Source organism: Castor canadensis, chromosome 12, assembly GCF_047511655.1.
Source record: "Castor canadensis chromosome 12, mCasCan1.hap1v2, whole genome shotgun sequence".
Taxonomy (NCBI): Eukaryota; Metazoa; Chordata; class Mammalia; order Rodentia; family Castoridae; genus Castor; species Castor canadensis.
This window is the reverse complement of record NC_133397.1, coordinates 93335775-93349251: the sequence shown is the minus strand read 5'-3', so window position 1 is coordinate 93349251 and position 13477 is coordinate 93335775. Positions and strand designations below refer to the sequence as shown.

The 13477-nt window shown below is 36.8% G+C and overlaps 1 protein-coding gene across 5 annotated transcripts in view; it reads left to right on the top strand.

Moving 5' to 3' along the window:
* LOC109687857 (NBPF family member NBPF6-like protein) overlaps positions 1-13477 on the top strand; it is a 480343-nt gene that overhangs the window by 30161 nt on the left and 436705 nt on the right. For all 5 annotated transcript variants that reach the window (XR_012439856.1, XR_012439854.1, XR_012439855.1 and 2 more), the window contains exon 3: positions 763-837. The gene's annotated coding sequence lies outside the window, so the exon portion shown is untranslated. The remainder of the gene's footprint in view (positions 1-762; positions 838-13477) is intronic.

Sequence of the window (13477 nt, the reverse complement as noted above, 5' to 3'; positions counted from 1 at the left end):
TTTGACTAACATGTATTTTCTGCTTTTTCTTCTTTTGGTGGTACTGGGATTTGAACTCAGGGCTTTGCACTTGCTAGGCAGGTATCTACCACTGCAGTCATGCCTTCAGCCCTTTTTATTTTGTTATTTTTGAGATATGTTCTCACTCTGCCTAGGCCAGCCTGGGCTGTGATCCTCCAGTATGCTTCCTCCAGTAGCTGTCATGGCAGGTGTTTGCTACTGTACCCAGCTTTTTCTGTTGAGTCAGGGACTTGTGAATTTTCTGGGCTGATCTGGAACAGTGACCCTTCTGATTTCAGCCTCTCACATATCTAGACACTCCCATGTCCAGTTGTTGGTTGAGATGGAGTCTCTCAACCTTTTTGTCCATGTTGGTCTTAAGCAGTGATCCTTTTCAGTGATTGCCTTATGTAGAGGTGGAATCTTCAAATTATTCTCTCAATTATTTAGGGGTAAAATACTATATAAAGTTTAAAAAATTGCTTAGTTCCATACCCAAAACATACACGTATTTTTGTTCCTTATGGTTCAAGTGTCGTATGTATTATTTCAGGTGACACCATTGTGGATTGTATCCTTGGTGACTCAGCATTTAGAATCAGGGAAGGCCTTTGCAGGATCACTTTATATTACTTTGTTGGGAATACGAATTAGGGGCTTAAGTGGGATCTCATTGATCTGATGGATAAAGGAGGTTAGCAGCTTCTTGTACAGGTAATCAGCAACATCTCTATTTATACCCGAATTTCTTCTTATTACTAGGTAACTCAAGCCGAAATTGGAGGACAAGTCACAGTAAGACCATGTTGGAAGACAAAATGCTTGCCAGGATGGGAGGTAGATAATATCTTTTTAGAGGGTTGAGTTAACCCAAAGCTGTTGGGGTATATGGCATGTGCCCCTTGGAACTCTGAAAGCAAATGCACTAGTTTCATTTTCATTTTTTTATTTTATTGTTTTTATGTTTACTTGCATGTGTATACATTGTTTAGCCACCGCCCTCCCACCCTGCTTCCAGCCAGAACCTGTTCTGCCTCTTGTCCTCTGATTTTCTTGAAGAGATAACATAAGTGGTAATAAGAAAGACATAGCGTTTTTGCTAGTTATAGATAAAGATAAGTATACAGAGGGATTCCTAGCTTTGCTTCCATGCACATGTGTGTTACAACATGCATTGATTCATCTCTACTAGACCTCTTCAGTGCTTCCTAGTCCCCTTCCCATAGTGGCCTCTGCCAATTTAAGATTACTCTATTTGCTCCTCTGCAGTGAGCATACGCCACATTCAAGTTTTAGGTTTCCTTTCCTTTCCTCCATCGTGTGTTTTTGGCACCTTTGGCATAGCTGTGTGGATTCATATCTGGATCCTCTATTCTGTTCCACTGGTCTTCATGTCTGTTTTTCTGCCAGTACCACACTGTTTTTATTGCTATGGCTCTGTAATATAGTTTGAAGTCTGGTATTGTGATACCTCTAGACTTGCTCTTTTTGCTCGGTATTGCCTTGGCCATTTGCAGTCTTTTCTGTTTCCAAATGAACTTTAGGGTACATTTTTTCCATCTCTATGATCAGTGTCATTGGGATTTTGATGGGAATTATGTTCAATGTGTAGCTCGCTTTTGGTAGTATAGTCATTATTACTATGTTGATTCTGCCAATGCAAGAGCACGGGAGATCTTCCCACCTTCTATAATCTTCAGTCTCTGTCTCCAGTGGTTTGTAGTTCTCCTTGTAGAGGTCATTTACATCCTTTGTGTTGTTTATTCCTAGGTATTTGATTTTTTTTGAGGCTATTGTAAATGGAATAGTTTTCCTCTATCCTTTCTCAGTTCATTGTTGGTGTATAGAAAGGCTACTGATTTTTGTAAGTTGATTTTGTATCCTGCCACTTTGCTGTAGCTGTTTATGGTGTCTAAGAGTTTTTGGGTAGAGTTTTTTGGGTCTTTGAGGTATAGGATCATGTCATCTGCAAATAGGGATCCTTTGACTATTTTTTTACCTATTTGTATTCCTTTTATTTCTTTTTCTTGCCTTACTGCTTTAGCTAGGATTTCCAGGACTGTGTTGAATAGGAGTTTGGAGAGTGAGCACCCTTGTCTCATTCCTGATTTTAGGGGAATGGTTTCAGTTTCTTTCCATTAAGTATGATGTTGGCTATAGGTTTGTCATATATAGCCTTTATAATGTTGAGGTACATTCCTTCTTTTCCTAGTTTTCTTAGAGCTTTTATCATGAAATGGTGTTGGATCTTATCCAAGTCTTTTTCTACAGCTATTGAGATGATCAAGTGATTGTTGTCTTTGCTTCTATTAATGTGCTGTATTACATTTATTGGTTTGCATATATTGAACCATCCCTGCATCCCTGGGATGAAGCTGACTTGGTCATGGTAAGCAATCTTTCTGATATGTTGTTAAATTCAGTTTCCCATTATTGTATTGAGGATTTTAAATCATCGTTCATTAAATTCTCCTTTTTGGATGTGCCCTTGTCCAGTTTTGGGATGAGTGTAATGCTGGCTTCATAGAATGAGTTAGTCAGTGTTCCTTCCCCTTGTATTTTGTGGAAATGTTTAAGGAGTGTGGGTATTAGTTCTTCTTTAAAGGTCTGGTAGAATTCAGCACAGTCTGTCAGGTCCTAGACTTTTTTTTGGCAGGGACTCTTTATTGCTGCTTCAATTTCATTCCGTGTTATAGATCTGTTTAGGTAGTTAACATCATCTTGGTTCAGTTTTGGGTGGTCATACATATCAGAAATTTGTTCATTTCTTCAAGATTTTCCTATTTACTGGAATATAACTTCTCAAAGTAGTCTCTGATCATGCCATGGATTACCTTGGTGTTTGTTATTATTTCCCCATTTCTGTTTCTGATTTTACTAATTTGGGTCTTTTCCCTCCTCATTTTAGTCAGATTTGCCAGGAGCTTGTCAATCTTGTTTATTTTTTCAATGAATGAGACTTTTGTTTTGTTGGTTCTCTGTATTTTTTTTTGTCTCTATTTCATTAATTTTGGACCTTATTATTTTTCTCTTTCTGCTTGTTTGGGGATGTGCTTGTTCTTTTTTCTCTAGGAATTTGTGATATAGCATTAGGTCGTTTATTTGAAATCTTTCTGTCCTTTTAATGTATGTACTCATGGGTATAAACAGGACTGCTTTTGCTGTGTTCTATAGGTTCTGGTAGGTGGTGTTTTCATTTTCATTAACTCCTGGGAACCTTTTGACTTCTTCTTTTATTTCTCTGTGACACACTGATCCTTGAGCAATGTGCTATTCAGCCTCCAGTTATTTGTGTATTTTCTCCTATTGTTTTTGTTGTTGAGTTCTAGTTTTATTTCATTGTGATCTGATATAGCCCAAGGGGTTATTTTTATTTTCTTATATTTGTTAAAGTTTCCTTTGTGCCCTAAGATATGATGTATTTTGGAAAAAGGTTCATGGACTGCTGAGAGGAATGTATGTTGTGATGTTTTTGTATGAAATATTTTGTAGACATCAGTTAGTTCCATTTAATCTGTGGTGTCATTTAGTTCTAGTATTTCTTTGTTGATTTTTTGTTTTGGTGACCTACCTGTTGGTGATTGAGAGGTATTAAAGTGTACCACTCCCACTGTGTTGGAGTGTATGTGTGCTTTTAAGTCCTTAAGTGTATGTGTGATGGAATTGGGTGCATTGACATTGAGTGCATATAGGTTGATAATTGTTACTTCCTTTTTATGTACTGCCCCTTTTAGTAATATGAAGTGTTTGTCTTGTCTTGTTTGACCAATGTAAGTTTGAAGTCTGCTTTGTCTGGTACAAATATTGGTACTTCTGTCTGTTTTCAGGAACATTGGCTTGGTAAATCTTCTGCCAGCCTTTCACCCCTAAGCCCGTTTTCTATTCTGTCAATAAGATGTGTCCCTTGTAAATAACAGATGATCGGTTCTACCCTTTTAATCCAGTTTGCCAAGTGATGTCTTTTGATGGGGGAGTTGAGTCCATTGACATACAGTGTTAATATTCATAAGTATTGTGGTGATTCCTGCCATTTAGGTTTTGTTGTTTAAGGATTTGATTGTGTGAAGCCAAATCAGTGCTACTGTCTGATTACTTGTCTTTTCTTCTCCTGTGGTTTGGCACTTCCTGTCCTCCTGTGGTTTTGTTTGCTTTCATCTTCTGTGTGCAGAATTCCTTGTAGAATGTGCTGTTGTGGTGACTTGGTGGTCATGTTTTGTTTTACTTTCTGTTTTTCATGGAAGATTGTTATTGCTCTTGTGATTTCGAACAATAGTTTTGTTGGGTAGAGTGTCCTCGGGCTGAAATTATCTTCATTCCATACCTAAAATACAATTAATGTAGTGGAAGACCAGACTGCTAAATAGGTTTAAGAATACAAGGAGTTCTAGAAGAGTAATATCCATAGCCAGGAAACCAAGATTAAAAGTTTAGCATTGATTAGTTCCTATGAAATGAATGTGTAAGAGACTTATCAGATGTATATATGTATTTGGTGCCAAGTATTTTTGTATTTGTCTTGTAGTGATTAGGACCAGATGGAGTCTCTCTTAGCAAGTCTCAGTAGAACTTTGATGAGAATGTAATATCTGAGTGCAGATCCTAGCACTGATCAACTGTGTTTATAAATTGAGTTCCTTTTCAAAGGAGGCCTTATAAAAGAATTCCTTGACACAATTAATTTATGAATTAAAACATTAAATGAAACCTATGCACATAGCTGTCTAGCAGATAGATATTTCATGGGGACCTAGAAAAAGTCTTTTGTGCCTAGTCCTCAGTAATTCATTGGGTAATAGCAGAAGTTCTATTTTTCTGCTGAGTTTATATCTCATTGTAAACATTTGTCAGTTAGAATCCAATTTTATAATGTTATGAACATTTGCTTGTTCCAGTGTAATTTTTATATAAACTCAACATATTTTTAATTTTGGGTTCCATTTTTGGGATTTTCTGTGATATTTGGGATGAATGTAGAATTGAATTTGTTGCACTTTAGCTGCTTCCTTTGTAGTTTTTTGTTGTTGTTGTTAATGAGTAAGGTTACTCTAAATCTGGGTATTAAAGATTTTTTATTTATATCATTTGCAGATGGATAGACTTAAGTATCTTGAGAACATACATACATAATTTTTTGAATATTTGTGGAAATAAATTTAAACTTGATATTTATTGGTTTTTCAAGAAGAGGAGCCAGCTTCCTTAGTGCGATACTTGCCTTCATTGTGCATCTGGCAAATATGGCAGAAATGACAACATACTTGAGGGATTAAAGAAAAAATTTGAAGTATACCAAGAGCTTGTATTAAATTTTCTTTTTCTTAAGCCAGCTCATATGCATAATAAGGCAGAAGGTTTTAAATCTCATTTAGTAGCAGTTTACGAAGTATCAAACATGAACCTTTAAAGAGTACTTTTTAATGTCCAGGCACGTAGAACACATACTGTAAGCAGCGAATGTTAGTGGTTTTAATCTTTTTATATAAAGGCAGGATGAAGATTTTGGAACAGGATAATTGTACAGTAATTTCAATTTTAATAAGTGGTCAGGTTCTTCTGTAGCTGCAGTAAAGTTGTTGATAATGGGCACTGAATAAGGGTCATGTAACCCTGAGAAGAATAAGAATTTATATTGCCAGGCATTAGAAAGGTACAGTATTTTGACCTGTAGGATGAGTGCTCTGGTTACAACTCATTATTACAGGCATCGTTAGTGAAGGAAGTTCTAGAGGTAAACAAGCTATTAGGAAATAGTGGGGGAAAACAATAATAAGCATTTGGACATTGTTTATTCTCATGCATTATTACACATTAGTTAGTTGCTTTGCTCTCAACTTGCAGGAAGGTAACAGGAACTTAATATGATCAGGTAACCTCAATACAGGAACACCAGACAGACCTCATTTAGGAGAGGCCCTCTTAGTTTCCTAGGTCTGTGGGGACAGCCTACCATTTGTGTTGGGTGTTGAGATTTGTAATATGCCAAGTTTCCACTGTCAGTCATAGCTGTTCCTAAGTAAGTATGTACATTTGTCAAATTACTTAGTCCCTGGGGCATTCCATGTAGATTCTCCTTAGTAATATGCAAAGGAGTATTCAATGTGAAATCTTAGAATAATTTGTTGTTTCTAGTGTCTCATGGGCAGATGTACTTGAATATCTACTATGAAAGATCAGTAGGAATTAGAAATTAGGTAAAGATGGTCCAGTGAAACAAAACTCTGAAATACATAGTAGTGTGTATGCTTGTTTTTCTTAAGTCTGGTTGTGTTGTTAGGAAAGGCTATGAAATAATAAATTAATTCTTAAGTTTGGTATCTTTCCACAATAAAAACTTACATATTGCTCACATGGCCAAATACAGTTCACTTAGGGATTTCAGGTTTTTGGTTTCACTCACATATTTCAAAGTAGCTAGTATCTATCTATTATAGGAGGGTAAAAGAAAGACTAGAGAATTATGCATGGTCTTTTCACTGTTGCAGCCCGTAAGGATTATGTGTCAGGAAGAACAATGGGATCTTGGTGTCTGCTTCATGTGGTGGAGCGAGCTTTCTCTCGCTTCTGGTTATTACTAAACCTGATGAGGTGATGGGAAATGCAGAAGCAGAAACACATATAGAATAAGCTTGTAAAGGACACAGGATAGACAGAGAGACAGAAAGTTGGGGCCAGGTGGTTGGGGGTTGGGTGGAGAGGCACAACAACTTCATTGCTTCTTTTCTCTATCTTTATTCTTTAAAGCCTTACTCCTTTACATTTCTTTAAAACCTTGCTTCTAAAGACTTCTTTAAAACCTTGCTTCACTATTCTTTAAAACCTCTTTCCTTGGACTCACTGTGTCCCGTGTTTTCTCTTAGCTCTTCTTTAACATAATCACTCTTAAAGTCTTTGCCCTCAGACTTGCACTGTCCATCAGACTTGCACTGTCCCATGTTCTCTTTAGCTTTTCTTTAGCTTAGCTTTCTGAAAGCCTATGTGTAAAGTTCTCGGTGCAGACTTGCACTGTCCCATACTAGCTTTAGCAATTCCCCTTCAGCAATTCTTTTCCCTTCAGCATTTCTCCCTTTCCTATTCTTTTCCCTTCAGCAATCCTCCATACAGCCATTCATTTCCCCCTCCAGCAATTTCTCTTTAGCCAAAAGACCCCCACTTCAAAAAGCCTCCCTTCATCCAAAAAAGCCTTCCTTCATCAAAAAACCTCCTTTCATCCAAAAGCCCCTCTTCATCCAAAAAGCCTTGCGTCCTCCTTCAGGGGGTCTTTTATACCCAGTGGTAAACCAGGAGGTGAAGCAGCAGCTCTTGGGGATGTGACATTGTAACAAGAGGAACCTGAGTTCCTGCTTCTAAACAACTTAGGAAAAGTAGATGAGTTGCATCTCACCTTCTTGCTCTCTTTTGCTGCTGGGTCTGTGCCAGATCTCAGCCTACAGATTATTTGACATAAACATCTTAGGAAAAGTAGCTGCTCTGCATCTTATGTCCTCATAAGCTTCCCCTATTCTGCTCCCCACAAGGTGGGACTGTTGATAATGTTGGGTTAAAAGGAAAATGAGAAACAAAAGTCCACTCCTTGGTCCTGGTGTAGACTTCCCTTCCCCAAGGCATCAGCAGGATGCCCAAGCTGAAAAGGGTGTGGCAGTCAGCTTCACCTCCTTGGCACAACCTTTGTCTTTGATCACTGATGAGGTCATGTAGGAATTTGGCTGCACCACAGGAAATTTATAGAGACAAAAATAGTTTGAATATTAATCAGGAAATGAGAGGACTCTGCAGAAAGGTGCATTAGCCATCCTATTCACCACCACCAAGCCAAAAGCAAGACACAGCAGTGCAAAGCAGATTTGTGTCTGGACAGGGGACACTTGAAGGCAAAGGCAGCCCCAGGCATCAGTTTTTCTTAGGTATTTTTGTGATTATACACTTTTAAAGGGCACGGTCCTTTGAGAAATCAGAATTTGAAGTGAACATAGGTACCAAACATTATCCTTACTTTAGTCAGAATGGGTAGACACAAACAACAACAAATGCTGAGTTACTTCAACCTTATAGTTTTGCACATTAATAATGGTTAAAATAAAAACCATAAATTGTGACTATTTGTGCCTACAGTTTCCACACTGTTGGTGGCAATGTAAATTAGTGCAATTGCTATGGAAATCAGTATGAGGTTCCTCCAGAACATAAAAATGGAGCTACCATACCTGAAAGAATGTGCACCAGGATATAATAGAGCACTGTTCACAGTAGCCAAGCTTTGGAAACAGTACAGATGCCCAACAACTGGTGAATGGGTTAAGAAAATATACTATATATGCACAGTGGAGTACTATTCAGCTGTAAAGAAAGATGACATTATGTTTTGCAGGTAAATGGATGGAACTGGAGAACATCATGTTAAGTGAAGTAAACCAGGCTCAAAAGGTCAAAGGTTGCATGTTTCTCCTCATGTGTAGAAGCCAGACCTATAAGATAAATGTGTATATTCTATACATATAAATACATACACACGCACACCACACATGTATATAGAGAGACAGAGACAGAGAAAGACAGACGAAAGAGAACAAATGAACATAATTATAGTAGTGGGTCTGACTGAGGGAACTAGGAGGCGAATGAATCTTAAGAGAGTGATAAATTTTGAAGCATTGCATCTATGTATGACATTAATATAACACAATTGTAAGCTATTGGAAAATATGGGAGAGGACAATAGAGTAAGTATTGGGAGAGTTATTCTGATCAGAGCTTGATATATACATGTCTGAAATGCCAAGGTGAAACCCCCTTGGACTACCTATATACACTTCAAAAATGAAGGTTGGAAGGTCAAACATGTCCTTTCCAGGGATGGATACCAATGGCAGGAGGAAGGGTATAAGAAAAGGGTGAAGGAGGGTGAATATGGTAGATGTATTTTGTACCCATGTATGAAAAGGGAATAATAAAATCTGTTGAAATTGTTCTAAGAACTCCCAGAAGGAGGATGAGAGAGAACAGTGCAAGGGGTGCATCTAACTAACATATATTCTGAGTACATATGTAAAATTTACAATGTAGCTGGGCACCTGTGGCTCACTGCTGTAATCCTAGGTAGTCAGAAGCAGAGATCAGGAGTTTCATGGTTCAAAGTCAGCCCAGGAAAATAGTATATGAGACCCTGTCTCCAAAAAACCCATCACAAAAAAGGGCTGGTGGACTGGTTCAAAGTGTAGCCCTAAGTTCAAACCCTAGTACTGCCCCAAAAAAGTTTGTGTATCATTTCTCTGTAACTATTATATGCTAATAAAAATGTAATGAGAAATTACCAAGAGGGTGGTCCATAGAGAATCTGGTAGAGATGGAGTGTTTTTGCAAGACCCTGTAAGCCAAGCTGAGGCTGAGGTGGTTCCAGCACACTGTGGGAACCAGCAGGAAGGCCCAAGAGACTCAGCTGCATGCTTTACAGCACCAACAAGGGCAGCACCATTTGCTCCCAAGCCTACCAAGTGACCCTGTTCCACGTTAGCACTCAGAATGCAGCCAGAAGCTGGTCCTCACTTGGTTCAACCATTGGGCTTAAGCAGTGATTATTGCAGCTAGACTCTCCCATTGGTTCCTTTTGGTTTCATATTCCACTAGCCTTTTTTTGTTTATTAATTGCTGCAGTGTTACACATAGAGTTGGACATTATAAACTCATGGAAAGCTGTGCACTTGCTGTGCTCCAAGAAGGAACTAAGAATAAATGCAGCCTTAATTCTTTTTTTCTTCCTGCTTCATCTCCTAATGCAAACTATGTTTCATTGAAATGATCCTTGGACAATGGAGGTCATAGGGCTGCTGACAGAGAGATGGGATCCTTTTAACTGGCAAAATGCTAATTGTTTTTGGATACTGAATTCTAATCTTCCCGTCTTAAAAAATTAATCATGTGCTGTATTATGTGAATAATTTATGGGTTAAATACTTGATAACCTTCAAATTTATCATGTTTTTCTCTTTTTTTGCCTGAACATTTTTTAGGAGAAACTAAACAAAGTTATTCTCTGTACTTTTACAAAACTTCTCCCAACCAAAGATTATTGAAGCTGTTTTCCAAAAATCTTTTTACCTTTTAGCATTTTCAGGTTTGTGGCAGAATGTTATAAAGCCAGTGTATTCAAATATGCAACAATTATGGTAATTTCTGACAGCATATTCATCTGCAAGAATCTTGTTTAGTCATGTACTGCAGAATGACCAAAATGGTCAATGATAGTTCATGTATATGACAGTGGTCCCATAAGATCATAATGGAGCTGAAAAGTAGCACAACACATTATCCACTTGTTTTTGTCAATAGTGTTGTAACAAACAAGTTTTATAAATACATAGTGATGTACTTACGTACAGTACATACTTGATAGTAAATGACTGTTGGTGGTTTATGTATTTACTGTGTTTTCATTTTTACTATAGAGTATGCTCCTACTCTTTATTTTAGATAAAGAGTATGCCGTTTCTTAAAAAAATTATTAGCATATAATAATTGTACAAAGTGAGGTGTTTCATTTTGATATTTCCACATATGCAGATAATGTACTTTGATCCTATTTACCCCTCTATTACTCTTTATTAGGCCCCAACCCTTCCTTGTTTTTAAAGTTTCTTACAAATCTTTGCTGTGTTATGCCTGGAACAGCTCCATACATTCCATATTTACTCTTGTCTCTTTATTACATCAAGAAGCAATATGGAATGTTTGACCTACACTATTGAGGTTTGTATTTGCACAATGATTACATTGCCTAAGAACGACATTACCTAATGATGTTCTCAGAGTGTTTCCCCATCATTAAGCGATGTATGACTGTATTTAGTAAACTTACTAGAAATATTTTGTAGCATCCCATAAATTTTTATATTTTTCTTTCACTGATTATCAATTTTTAAGTGACCTTTTTATACTGAAACAATGAGATGCATCATGGTACCTTTTTCATAGTGTCAGCTGTTACTCATGGCATCATGCTATTGACATATTTTTGATTGGAGACCTGATAAAGTCATGTAATTATCATCTTGCTTGTCTCCTGTCCTACTTATAAGCATGGTTATTATCTGATCATAGAAACAAAAAACATTACAAATGCTTATCTCACAAAAAATGACAGTAAGAATTAATCTTTCATTTTTTCCTCAATAAATCTTTTATAAGAATAATGTTTAAAATATTTCATGATCAGTAAGTTATTTAATCCTTCATATGATTTCTTTTCTCACTGACTCAGTGGCAAACATTGTATAGATTAGGTATTGATACTGCTTTGATATTTTAGTAATTTTAGATTTGATGCTTTAATAGTAAAATGATGAATATTTTAATTGGCTGAGTTTTTAAAAAGAAGCTCAATATCATAAAATATGTGTATAACTTTGAAAGTTAAAATACAATAAATAATATGTGTTGTGTTGAATGTCTTTGAAATGCTGTTTTGCTCATACCTTAAGGTTAGTTGTAAGCCATGTTTTCACCTTGGTATCAATTCTATGTCATTCATAAGCATCTCCCAAGCTACAAACATCTGTACTAATTTCCGTAATAAACTTGGTATAAACCAGTGATTCAGCATTGTCACATTTATTTGTTGCTTGATTAGGTTTTGAGTACTATGGTGGATTAAACAATACATTGTTCTTAACTCTAATCACAGCCTAGTTGGAGACAGATAGTGAAACAGTAAAAATTGTAAGTGATAACTGCTTTTATGAAGATATGTGTAATGTATACATGCTTAGGGAAATTGAGGATGTGGTTTAAAGAATGTTTTCATGGTGGAAATAACTCCTGAGCTGAACCCTGAAAGATGAGGATCTTCGAGCTAGATCAAGGCGATTGAAAAGGACATTTTCAAGTGTGTGCAGAGGCATTAGAAAACTTGGCTAGTCTTTCTCTGCCTTGTTTCTCCATCTTTGCATCCTTTTCAATAAAAAGAAGTTCCTTTGTATCATTTCTGTTTTTCTCCAGTACTCTCTTTACTCGCTTACCTTGAATATAAGGGCTTTTCATTCTTTCAGTTCCTCTGTACCTCACTATCAGCATCTTGACATTCTACAGGTACTTTACTTTCAGACCACTTTTTAAAAATGACTGTCTTTGAACAGTGTCTTATTTTCAAATCTGTTCTGTACCTGCTTTACCATGCTTGCTCCCATATTTATTGACTCTGTCCATCAACCTATGAAATATCTCTCAAAGCCTTTTGATGCCTTACTTACAATATTCCTTTGTAGCTTATCTGTCCTCTGATGAGCTGTCTTTCATCTCACAGGTAAATGTCCCCTCCAGAGTAGGTCTGCTAGTTCTTCTTATTCCAACTAGTTGTATGTTCATGCCACTTTAGCAGCCAGTATATTCAGGTAGACATTGAACCTTGGAATCACCAGATCATTTTCATAACTTGTGATGCTATAAATGCCCATAATGCTTTTGTGATGTCAGCATATGCTTCCATGGCCAATTCCAGTAGTCTGACTTTTGCCCTCATTTAAACATTTGGTTTCTTAAATATCTTCAGCTCTGATTTCTTACAAATATAAACACTATTCTATGTTATTTCAGTTATGCACATATGTGAAATTCCTTAACTTGTTTGACCATGACTCTCTTTTTTTCATAATTCCATATAAACACACACGTTGTATATAAGTTTACCTCGAAATTATGGGGTCATAAAGTTATATAATCATCTTGATTGATTCATTGTAGATTCCTGTTCTCCAGTGTGGATTCTTATTGTCTCTCAGTAATTTTTTTTGTGGTACTGGGGTTTGAATCTAGGGCTTTGTACTTGCTAGGCAGGTACATATGATGTCTACCATCCACAGATACATATATATCTGTCCTCTTTTTGTTGATACACATTTATTTGTTTAAAAAATACCACCATGTTATCTGCAGCAACATGGGAGTTCAGAAAACAGTGCAGTAATATCTTTAAAGGGGTGGGGTAACATAACTTTGGATCTAGTAATATCCTCTTCAGACAAATTAGCTGTTTGGACTAAAGTAGGAATAAAAACAAATCAGGTTTACAGGAACTCAGAAAGTATCCTATCCGTAGGTCGTTGCTGAACAAATTACTAATGGATGTACTCTACTAGAGCGAGCTTTCTCTCTCACTCCCTTGTTACTACTGAACCTAACTAGGGCTAATTGCATGGCAAGGGGAGATGGAGAAAGGACACAGGATAGACAGACAGACAGAAAGTGAGATTAGGTGTACTGGGTTCTCAGGTGGAGATGAACTGCATCATCATTGCATCTTATTGCTATTCTCTTCATTTACTCTGCTCATTTTCTGTATCTTTATTCTTTAAGGCCTTACTCCTTTACAGTTCTTTAAAATCTTGCTTCTAAATTCTTTCTTCTTTCTATTCTTTAAAACCTCATTTCTAAAGTCTTCTGTTCATTAAAGTCTCTTTCCTTAGACTCGCTCTGTCCCATGTTTTCTCTT